The sequence below is a fragment of the Cricetulus griseus genome, chromosome 5 (genome assembly GCF_003668045.3).
Source record: "Cricetulus griseus strain 17A/GY chromosome 5, alternate assembly CriGri-PICRH-1.0, whole genome shotgun sequence".
In the NCBI taxonomy this organism is placed as follows: domain Eukaryota; kingdom Metazoa; phylum Chordata; class Mammalia; order Rodentia; family Cricetidae; genus Cricetulus; species Cricetulus griseus.
In genome coordinates this window covers 131,597,736-131,605,728 of record NC_048598.1, presented here as the reverse complement: position 1 = coordinate 131,605,728, position 7,993 = coordinate 131,597,736, and the positions used below count along the sequence as shown (strand labels likewise).

Sequence of the window (7,993 nt, the reverse complement as noted above, 5' to 3'; positions counted from 1 at the left end):
AATTTGGGGGGCCTTTACTTTTCCAGATGCAAGACTTACCAGTTCTCTTGGACTCGGTGCAGGCCTTGTATTCATGAAGTAATTTTCTTCTTAGTTTTCTCTTCTTCCTGCTCTTGCCCCTCTTTGTTCCCCTTGTGCCCCTATCTTCCTCCTCCTCCTCCTCCTCCTCCTCCTCCTCCTCCTCCTCCTCCTTCTCCTCCTCCTTCACAAGGTCTTCTTGTATCTCAGACAGGCTTTGAACTTGTAATTCTGGTTGAGTCTTTCAAGGGCTGGGATGACAGGCATGCCACCCAATAAACCTAAAGTTTCTATAAAGTAATTTCTTGAGGGAATAGTCCTAGTAATCTGGTTTAGTTTTATTTTATGTAATTTTATTTTCATGCAAGGCACATACCTAAATGTGGATAAGCTATACGTGTACAGCATAAAGAATTTTTATAAAATGTAAAGAGCACTCAAATGACAAACTTGAAAAGTATCAGCCCCTCAGAGACCTCCTTCATGCTTCCATCTACACATCCTCTGAAGATAGATTCTGCTTTTGTGTGTTGTTTAATATAAGTCCAATCATACTATACATAGTCTTCATTCAACATTGGTTTAGAAAGTCCATCCAGAGTTTTCATATGAATATCACTTGTCAATTTTCAATTTTAATCTCTGGATAGCAGGGCTTGGTTACTATAGCTTGTAAGACAGTCCAATATTTGCAAATGAAGCTGCATGGGACATATCTAAGCTTGTTCCTTTATGACATCAGTTTGCCATATGTATTATCCAGCTGGGTCTTTATAATTCCCAATAAGCTTGAGTACCTCTGAATATGTATAGCAGACGTGTGTGTGTGTGTGTGTGTGTGTGTGTGTGTGTGTGTGTGTGTGTGTGTGTGTGTGTTACCTGCACAAAACTCCTATGGAGTTATATGTCTTTTTAGTGATTTACTGGCCAGTTATTTACATTTGGTACAGCTTAAAATAATCAGCTAGATTTTTTCTTTTCCTCCCCTCCTTAATCCCTTCTCTCCACTGAGAAAGATCAAGGAAAAAGTGGATTTTAGTGATAAGATTAAAAATTTATGGGTAAAGGGGTGTTGAGTGGTGCTATTCATTTTAGAAATGATGAGAGAATACATCTGCTAGGTCCAGTATAGTAGTCACTGGCCTCATGTGGTGATTGAGAACATGAAATCATGGCTATTTTTTATCGAGGAACAGTTTTAACATTATATTTTATATGTGTGTGTGTTTTTTGCCTGCATGTATGTGTACCACATGCATGCAGTGCCTCCAGTGGCCAGAAGAGGGCATAAGATCCCCTGAGACTGGAGTGTCAAAGGGCCATGATGTTCAATGTGGGTGCTGGGAACTGAACCCTGGGTCCTCAGGAAAAGCAGTCAGCAGTCTTAACCACTGAGCAATTTTTCCTCCTCCTTCCTTCCTTCCTTCCTTCCTTCCTTCCTTCCTTCCTTCCTCCTTCCTTCCTTCTTCCTTTTTCCTTCCTTCCTTTCTTCCTTCCTTTCCCTTCCTTCCTTCCTTCCTTCCTTCCTTCCTTCCTCCCTCCCTTCCTTCCTTCCTTCCTTCCCCTTCCTTTCTTTCTTTCTTCCTTCCTTTCTTTCTTTTAAGATTTATTTATTAATTAATATACAGTGTTCTGCCTACATGCCAGAAGAGGGCACTGGATTGAATTATAGATGGTTGTGAGCCACCATGTGGTTCCTGGGAATTGAACTCAGGACCCCTGGAAGAACAGTCAGTGCTCTTAACCTCTGAGTCATCTCGCCAGCCCTGGAGCTGTCTTTCTAGTCCCTTTAGTCAATTTTAATTAAAGTAGCTATACAGGGTCAGTTGCTGAAAACTTAAGTAGTATAGGCTTTATGGAGAGTCAGCCAGATATGAAGCAGCTGGCCGGGAGGGCAGCTGAGATATGTGAAGGTTGTCTTCCCAAATGTCCTGGGACTGTTCAGAGACTGGTCACAGAGTTTTGGGTGACTGAAGTTATTTTCCCCCTCTTACTGTGCCTGGTGGCATTGCTATTACTGATCTTGCCTTTCCGTATGATTACATCTCCCTTGTTCTATCTTTCAGCATTTCTAGTTCTCTATTCTTGGTGAAATAAATCGTTTCCAAATACCTTTGCAGAGGCTAAACTGAATTGTTGGAACCACATTTTACCATAAAGACCCTGACAGATTTTCCAGCTTTACATAATGTGACTTGAAGTCACTGTGAGGTTCAAAATGCTGCTGGCCTTCTGGGAAGGCTCCCAGACACACAGAGACAGGCCGGCCCTGAGTTGTCACATCTGAGTCACACCATATCCTTCCTATAGATGAGGTACTGGAGTTCAACCATGTGCGTCAGAAACAATTTGAGGTCTTGTGAATGCAGACTCTTTGCTGGCTGCGGCATTTGTATACCTCACGACTTTTTGAAGTGATGACAATGTTATTGCTCTGAGGATCCACACCTCAAGAACCATGGCTGATAGCCAGACATTGGTGGCACATGCCTTTAATCCCAGCACTCGGGAGGCAGAGGCAGGCAGATCTCTGTGAGTTCGAGGCCAGCCTGGTCTCCAGAGCGAATGCTAGGATAGCCTCCAAAGCTACACAGGGAAACCCTGTCTCGGAAAAAAAAAAAAACAAAAAAAAAAAAACATGGCTGTGGGTAGGAAGTTAGGGTTAGGGATAGTTGCCCTGAGACTGGACAATCAGCTCCATTCCAGAATTTTACATGTGGAACAAAAAGGCACCAAGACAAGACTACTGGAGATGGCTACTAGACAAGACTACTGGAAACACCCATTGCATAGGCCTTAGAGCTAGTCTGGTTCTTATTCCTTTGGATAGATGACACTATATAACTTCTTTGTTTTGCATAGACTATCCATAGAAAGTACCTATTGTCTGTCTCTGCAGGAACTTTAACGAAGACACAAGAATACTAGTGTTTCATTAAAACTCCCAAACCACTGTACTTTTAAAAACTAGAGCAATTATAAAAAAGAAAACTGTGACAAAAGACCTCAGAAGCCAAAAAATGGAACCAAGAAATTAGCAGAGGCAGGAGGCCATCTTCATTCCTAGGTTGGAAGAACAAAAGGAGATAGTATTAATCCAGGCCAGGATGACCTGGAAGAAGCTGGGATTTTAACATGCCATGACTTCCCACAGAAACACCACCCACACCTTCTGTAGGGAGGTGGAGAAAGGGAGAAATTCTTCCTTCCTTCTGCCTTCAGTCTCAGAAGTGCCTCTCCATGCTGGGAAGCTTGGGAAAGACTCCTCGTGAGACTGAGGATAGCAGGGCCCTGTGGAAGAAGAAGTTAATACCTAAGAATAAGCCAAGAAACAGCACTATTCCACTTTGCAGTTCCCACTCTCTTTTTTTCCCTTCTAAGTTACCTTTGCCTACTTGTGGTTTAAAGTAAGATAGGGTGTACATATAATACAATTCCTAATCATGTGTTGTCATGAATAAGAATTGACTTAAATGAGTTTTTATTAACTCTTTCAAAATTAAGTCCAGCAAGGAAAATTGCAAGTGGCTGTAAGAACTAACATTTTTATCGTTCTGAGTTTTAGAAATGTTTTTCTAGCAACTCTCTCTTCTTTCTATGGAAAATAATTCATTTTTATAATACATTATGAGGATAGGTTTCCTTCCCTCATCTTCTCCTGTATCTTTCCCGGCCTCCCCACCCTTCCAACTCCATGAATCCTCTCTTTAGAAAACAAACAGGCAAATAAAAAACAAAACAAAACAAAAAATAAAGAAAAAGCATGAGAAATACATATACATGCAGACAGGCAAACACACACAGACAACCCATAAAAACAACACAAAATCGGAAACTATAATATGTAAGCAAAAGACCAGTAAGGTAAAAAAACGCCCCAAACAAAGCATTATGAGATGAAAAGTCTACAAAAATGCCATTAAATTCATTGTGTGTTGGCCATCTACTGCTGGGCAGGGCGTCTGCCCTTAAGTGTGGTTTGTATGCCAGGTGAGACTTGAAGAAAACCAATTTTTTTTTCCCTTGCAAGCTGTTGTCAGTTAGAGTTTATTGGTTAGAGATGGGATCTCATGTCCACTTCTCTCTCAGTGTGGGAACCTGACTTGGTTTGGACCTGTGAAGAGCCTGAACTTGCAGCCACATGCCTCTTAGAGCTCACAAGTTCATCAGTCCTCTTTTGTCTGGAAGACACTGTTTCCTTGGTGTCATCCATCCCCTCTGGCTCTTAAAATCTTTCTGCTTCCTCTTTCACATAGTTTCCTGAGCCCCGAGGGAAGGGGTTTTGAGAGGACATTCCATTTAGGACCAAGTGTTCCAAGGTTTTTCACGCTCTGCACATTGTTCATTTGTGGATCTTTGTATCAGTTCCTGTCAACTGTAGGGGGAAGCTTCCCAGGTAATGACTGGATGAGACACTGACGTATGGGTATAGCAGAATGTCATCACAAGTCATTTTATTGCTATGTTCCTTTAGCAGAAAAACAGTTTTTCTTTGGTCTATGGCCTCTCTAGTTTCAGGTTCATGGTCACCTGAGCAGTGTTGGGTCGGGCATGAGTTCCGTCTCATGGAGTGGGCCTCAAATCCAATCAGACAGTGGTTGGTTACTCTGACAATGTTTATGCCACCATGGCATCAGCATCAGCATATCCTGCAGGCAGGTCATCACTGTAGATGGAAGGTTTTGTAGCTGGGTTGGTGCTTACCTTTTTCCTCTGGTAACATGCAGAGTACCTTCCAGAACTATGAACATTAATCAGTAGGAGTGGAGGCTCTCGTTAGACACCAGCTTGACTTCCCTGTGTTCGAGGAGATATGCAAGTGTTGACTTCAGCAAGAGGCTTTTATCATTAGTTTGTGGAGAGCAACTATTAAGTCTTTGGCAATGCTCTATTAAAGATCTTGCACTCACATATGAGTAAGCCTTACTTTCTGCTACTCTTTCCAAAGCCCGGGCCCATGCTTTCGGGTGTGTACTACTTTCTTCTGAGAGCCAGTCTTTCTCTTAACTATCATGCTTAAGTGGATCTTAAAACATCTTTACTAAACCCTAACTCTGCTCCCCCCCCAAAAGTGTTCCTATATGCCCCATCTAATATGCAAAAGTATGAAGTATTCTTACTAATTCTATTTTATAAGAAAGGAAACTGAGACTCAGAGAGAATAAATAACACACATAAGCAAAGTTGCAGGGCACAAAACAGTAAAATGGCCCAATCTCAAACCCAGGTTCAACACACAGCCTTAACTGCTGTGAAATACCAAGCTGTTACGTGATAACACATGTAAAGTGATAAATGTTCATTTTTCCCTGTTGCCGTCATATTCCTCCCCAAAGTAAAACCTTGTAACCAGAGACTGGAGATGTTATTTTGAATTATCAGCAGCATGCCCCATGATGCCTTTGTTTCCTACCTTCTCCATAGAGACAAGTCTATTCTCAATGGCTCCAAGTGTTCCTGATTAATAGTCGATGATTGGTGGGTGATATGGGGCCTTTTGTAAGATAATTGCAGGAGAGCACCAGTTGTTTAAAAATAATAGGGCAAAAGTAAAGAAACCCCCCTTTTTTTTGGCTCAGAATGTAAATTAAGCTAGAAAGAATGAAGGCTTTTCATGGTTTCTGAGTCACAGAAAGAATTAAATACGGGCATCACAATGAGTGTGTGAAAATGTGTGTGTGTGTGTGTGTGTGTGTGTGTGTGTGTGTGTGTGTGTGTGAGTTCCTCTATGCCATCATGGAAAGTTTAGGCTTCCACTGATTTCAGGTTCACAGACAGCATTTCTGATGCTAAAAAGCCATCTTGTTTCCCTTGGTTACCAATGCAACAGTGTGCAGGGATCAGTTTAAATCCATCATCACTTACAGAAAACCATTTTCAAATACCAAGACTTCTATCTATTATCTATATTTAGAGTTGATTGATGAAAGCTCACATCTACATACATACATACATACACACACACACACACACACACACACACACACACACACACACACACACACACCTGTTTTGTCTATTGTGCAGGCTGTGCTTTCCATGTGGAGATCAGCTGGGTGACATGGCACACCCTGCAATACTGTTATGGAGAATGGATTCTTTTGCTTTGGGCAAGAGTCTATTCCTTTTCTTTGTTGCTAAGAACCAAGAGAGCTTGCTGAAAGGTGATTTCTAGAAAATTATTTCTCTGAGTGTACCTTAACAGTATGCTTTCATCCACAAGGATAAACCTTGCCTGATAGAAAGGCTCCAAGCTCAATTTATTGACTCAGTAAATTTCAAGCTCACTGCTTACGTTTCCACCTAAAAGCTTTCTACAGTTAAAAGATTCAGGGAGCCTTTAGAATCATCCTAGGTCTGGTTTCTTTCTGAATATTTTCCCACAGCAAACTATGCAATACATTAAGCCTACCCATTAGCTAGAGCATCACTGCTTGTCCCCTTGGTCTGATGGCCAAAGGAACATTTGTGTTGTCTGGGTTCCATTTAAGATAATATTTGAGATGGACTGAGTAGATCAGAAGAGCAACAGAGTTATACTGCTTCCGTGGAGGAAAATGGGTCTGGTTTGTACAGAATAGGCTCGTCAAAAGAAAATGAGAATTCAGCAGTAAACCTCCTCTTTCACAAAGCTACACTTTCTCTGAGATTGTCATCCAAGAATATATTTCACTTGAACCTTAATATTTCAAGATGAAAAGGGGAGATGAGTGGTGACTTTCCACCAGCAATTAGGTGAAGAGTTGTTGGAAATTTTAATTGTCAATCTTCATTCCCTAAGAATTAAATCTTAATTTTGCTGGTGGAAGTGGGCATGTGAGCTCATCATAGCAGTACCACTGAAAGCTGAATAAATGCTTTTTTTTTTTTTCTTGTAAAAAGACACCTGGAGATTTGCTCCTCCTGTTAATTTTTCATGTTTGGTATTCATTGAAAGAGATGGAGACACAGAACACTTTTATGTATTAAAACCAAAACTGCCAGAAGGGTCAGAATTCCACTATACACCCTTTGCTTACCTTTGAATACACATTTAGGTGTCTGTTGATCCGGGCAATCCTTGCAGGATACTGTTTACTTTAAGGTTTAAAAAAAATTTACAGTTTTAAAAGAAAACGTGTGGGGAGCGAAGGTGGAGGGAGTGTTGCGGATTTTTAAATTTTATGAATGCATGATTAACTAAAACTTTTAGACATGCATGCTGTCTTCGGAGGAGCTGTGAGCCACCAGGGCGGAAGTCTCTTCAGGGATGAACAAAAGCATGGGTATGCGATAGTATTATCTCCACTGCAGCAGGCTAGCGGACGCAGGTTTGTGGCAACTGTCTCTGTTTTCTACTACACTGCATTTTTATTAGTGACAGCCGCCAGTTTTTCTGTCAGGTCAGCCGAATAAGCTGTTCCTGTCTTTCTTCTTGGCTACTCGGTCTTGGTTAAAAAGGGGGAGAAGGAGAGAGAGGAGAAAGGTGAACTGATCCAAGTGTGGTGCAAGGGGATTCCTTCTTTTCACGGCTGGCGTTGTTTGATCCTTGGGGACAGGGGTAAATACAGGCTCGGTATTCAACCCAGACAGAACCCCTGGAGTCCTATGGAAAAGGCAGGGAAAGGCTTTTATGGACCCTTCCCAGCTGGGGGCAGGAGAGCCCAGTGGATCAGAAGTGCCCGGTAGGTGTGCGCGAGTTCAGGACGCCCCTTGGTCCCGCAGCCTACCGGCTCGTTGGCAGGAACAGAGGTCAAGTCAAAGGGCACGGCCGCTGGGTGCCCCTCCCTCTTGGCCAAGCAGTTTGCTGCTTGGTTTCTGAACGACCACCGCAGGCACTGCTCGACTGGAGGGCGGGGAGGGGGCGGGTCTGAAGGGGCGGGTAGGAGGCGGGCACAGAAGGGAAGAGAGGCACCTCGGGAAATGTAGTTCCTTCGGGCGCGGATGGAGAAGCTATTTCGGCTCTGTGTGCAGGATTTAGACTACAACTCCCAGA

At 42.5% G+C, this 7,993-nt stretch overlaps 1 long non-coding RNA gene across 1 annotated transcript; it reads right to left on the bottom strand.

Annotated features, from left to right (window-relative positions):
- Positions 1-3,052: 3,052 nt before the first annotated feature.
- Positions 3,053-7,853, bottom strand: LOC103162537. The gene is made up of 2 exons (XR_003485919.2): positions 7,038-7,853; positions 3,053-4,815 (listed from the first exon to the last, which is right to left on the bottom strand). It is a non-coding gene; the product is annotated as an uncharacterized LOC103162537 (long non-coding RNA).
- Between the last annotated feature and the right edge of the window lie 140 nt (positions 7,854-7,993).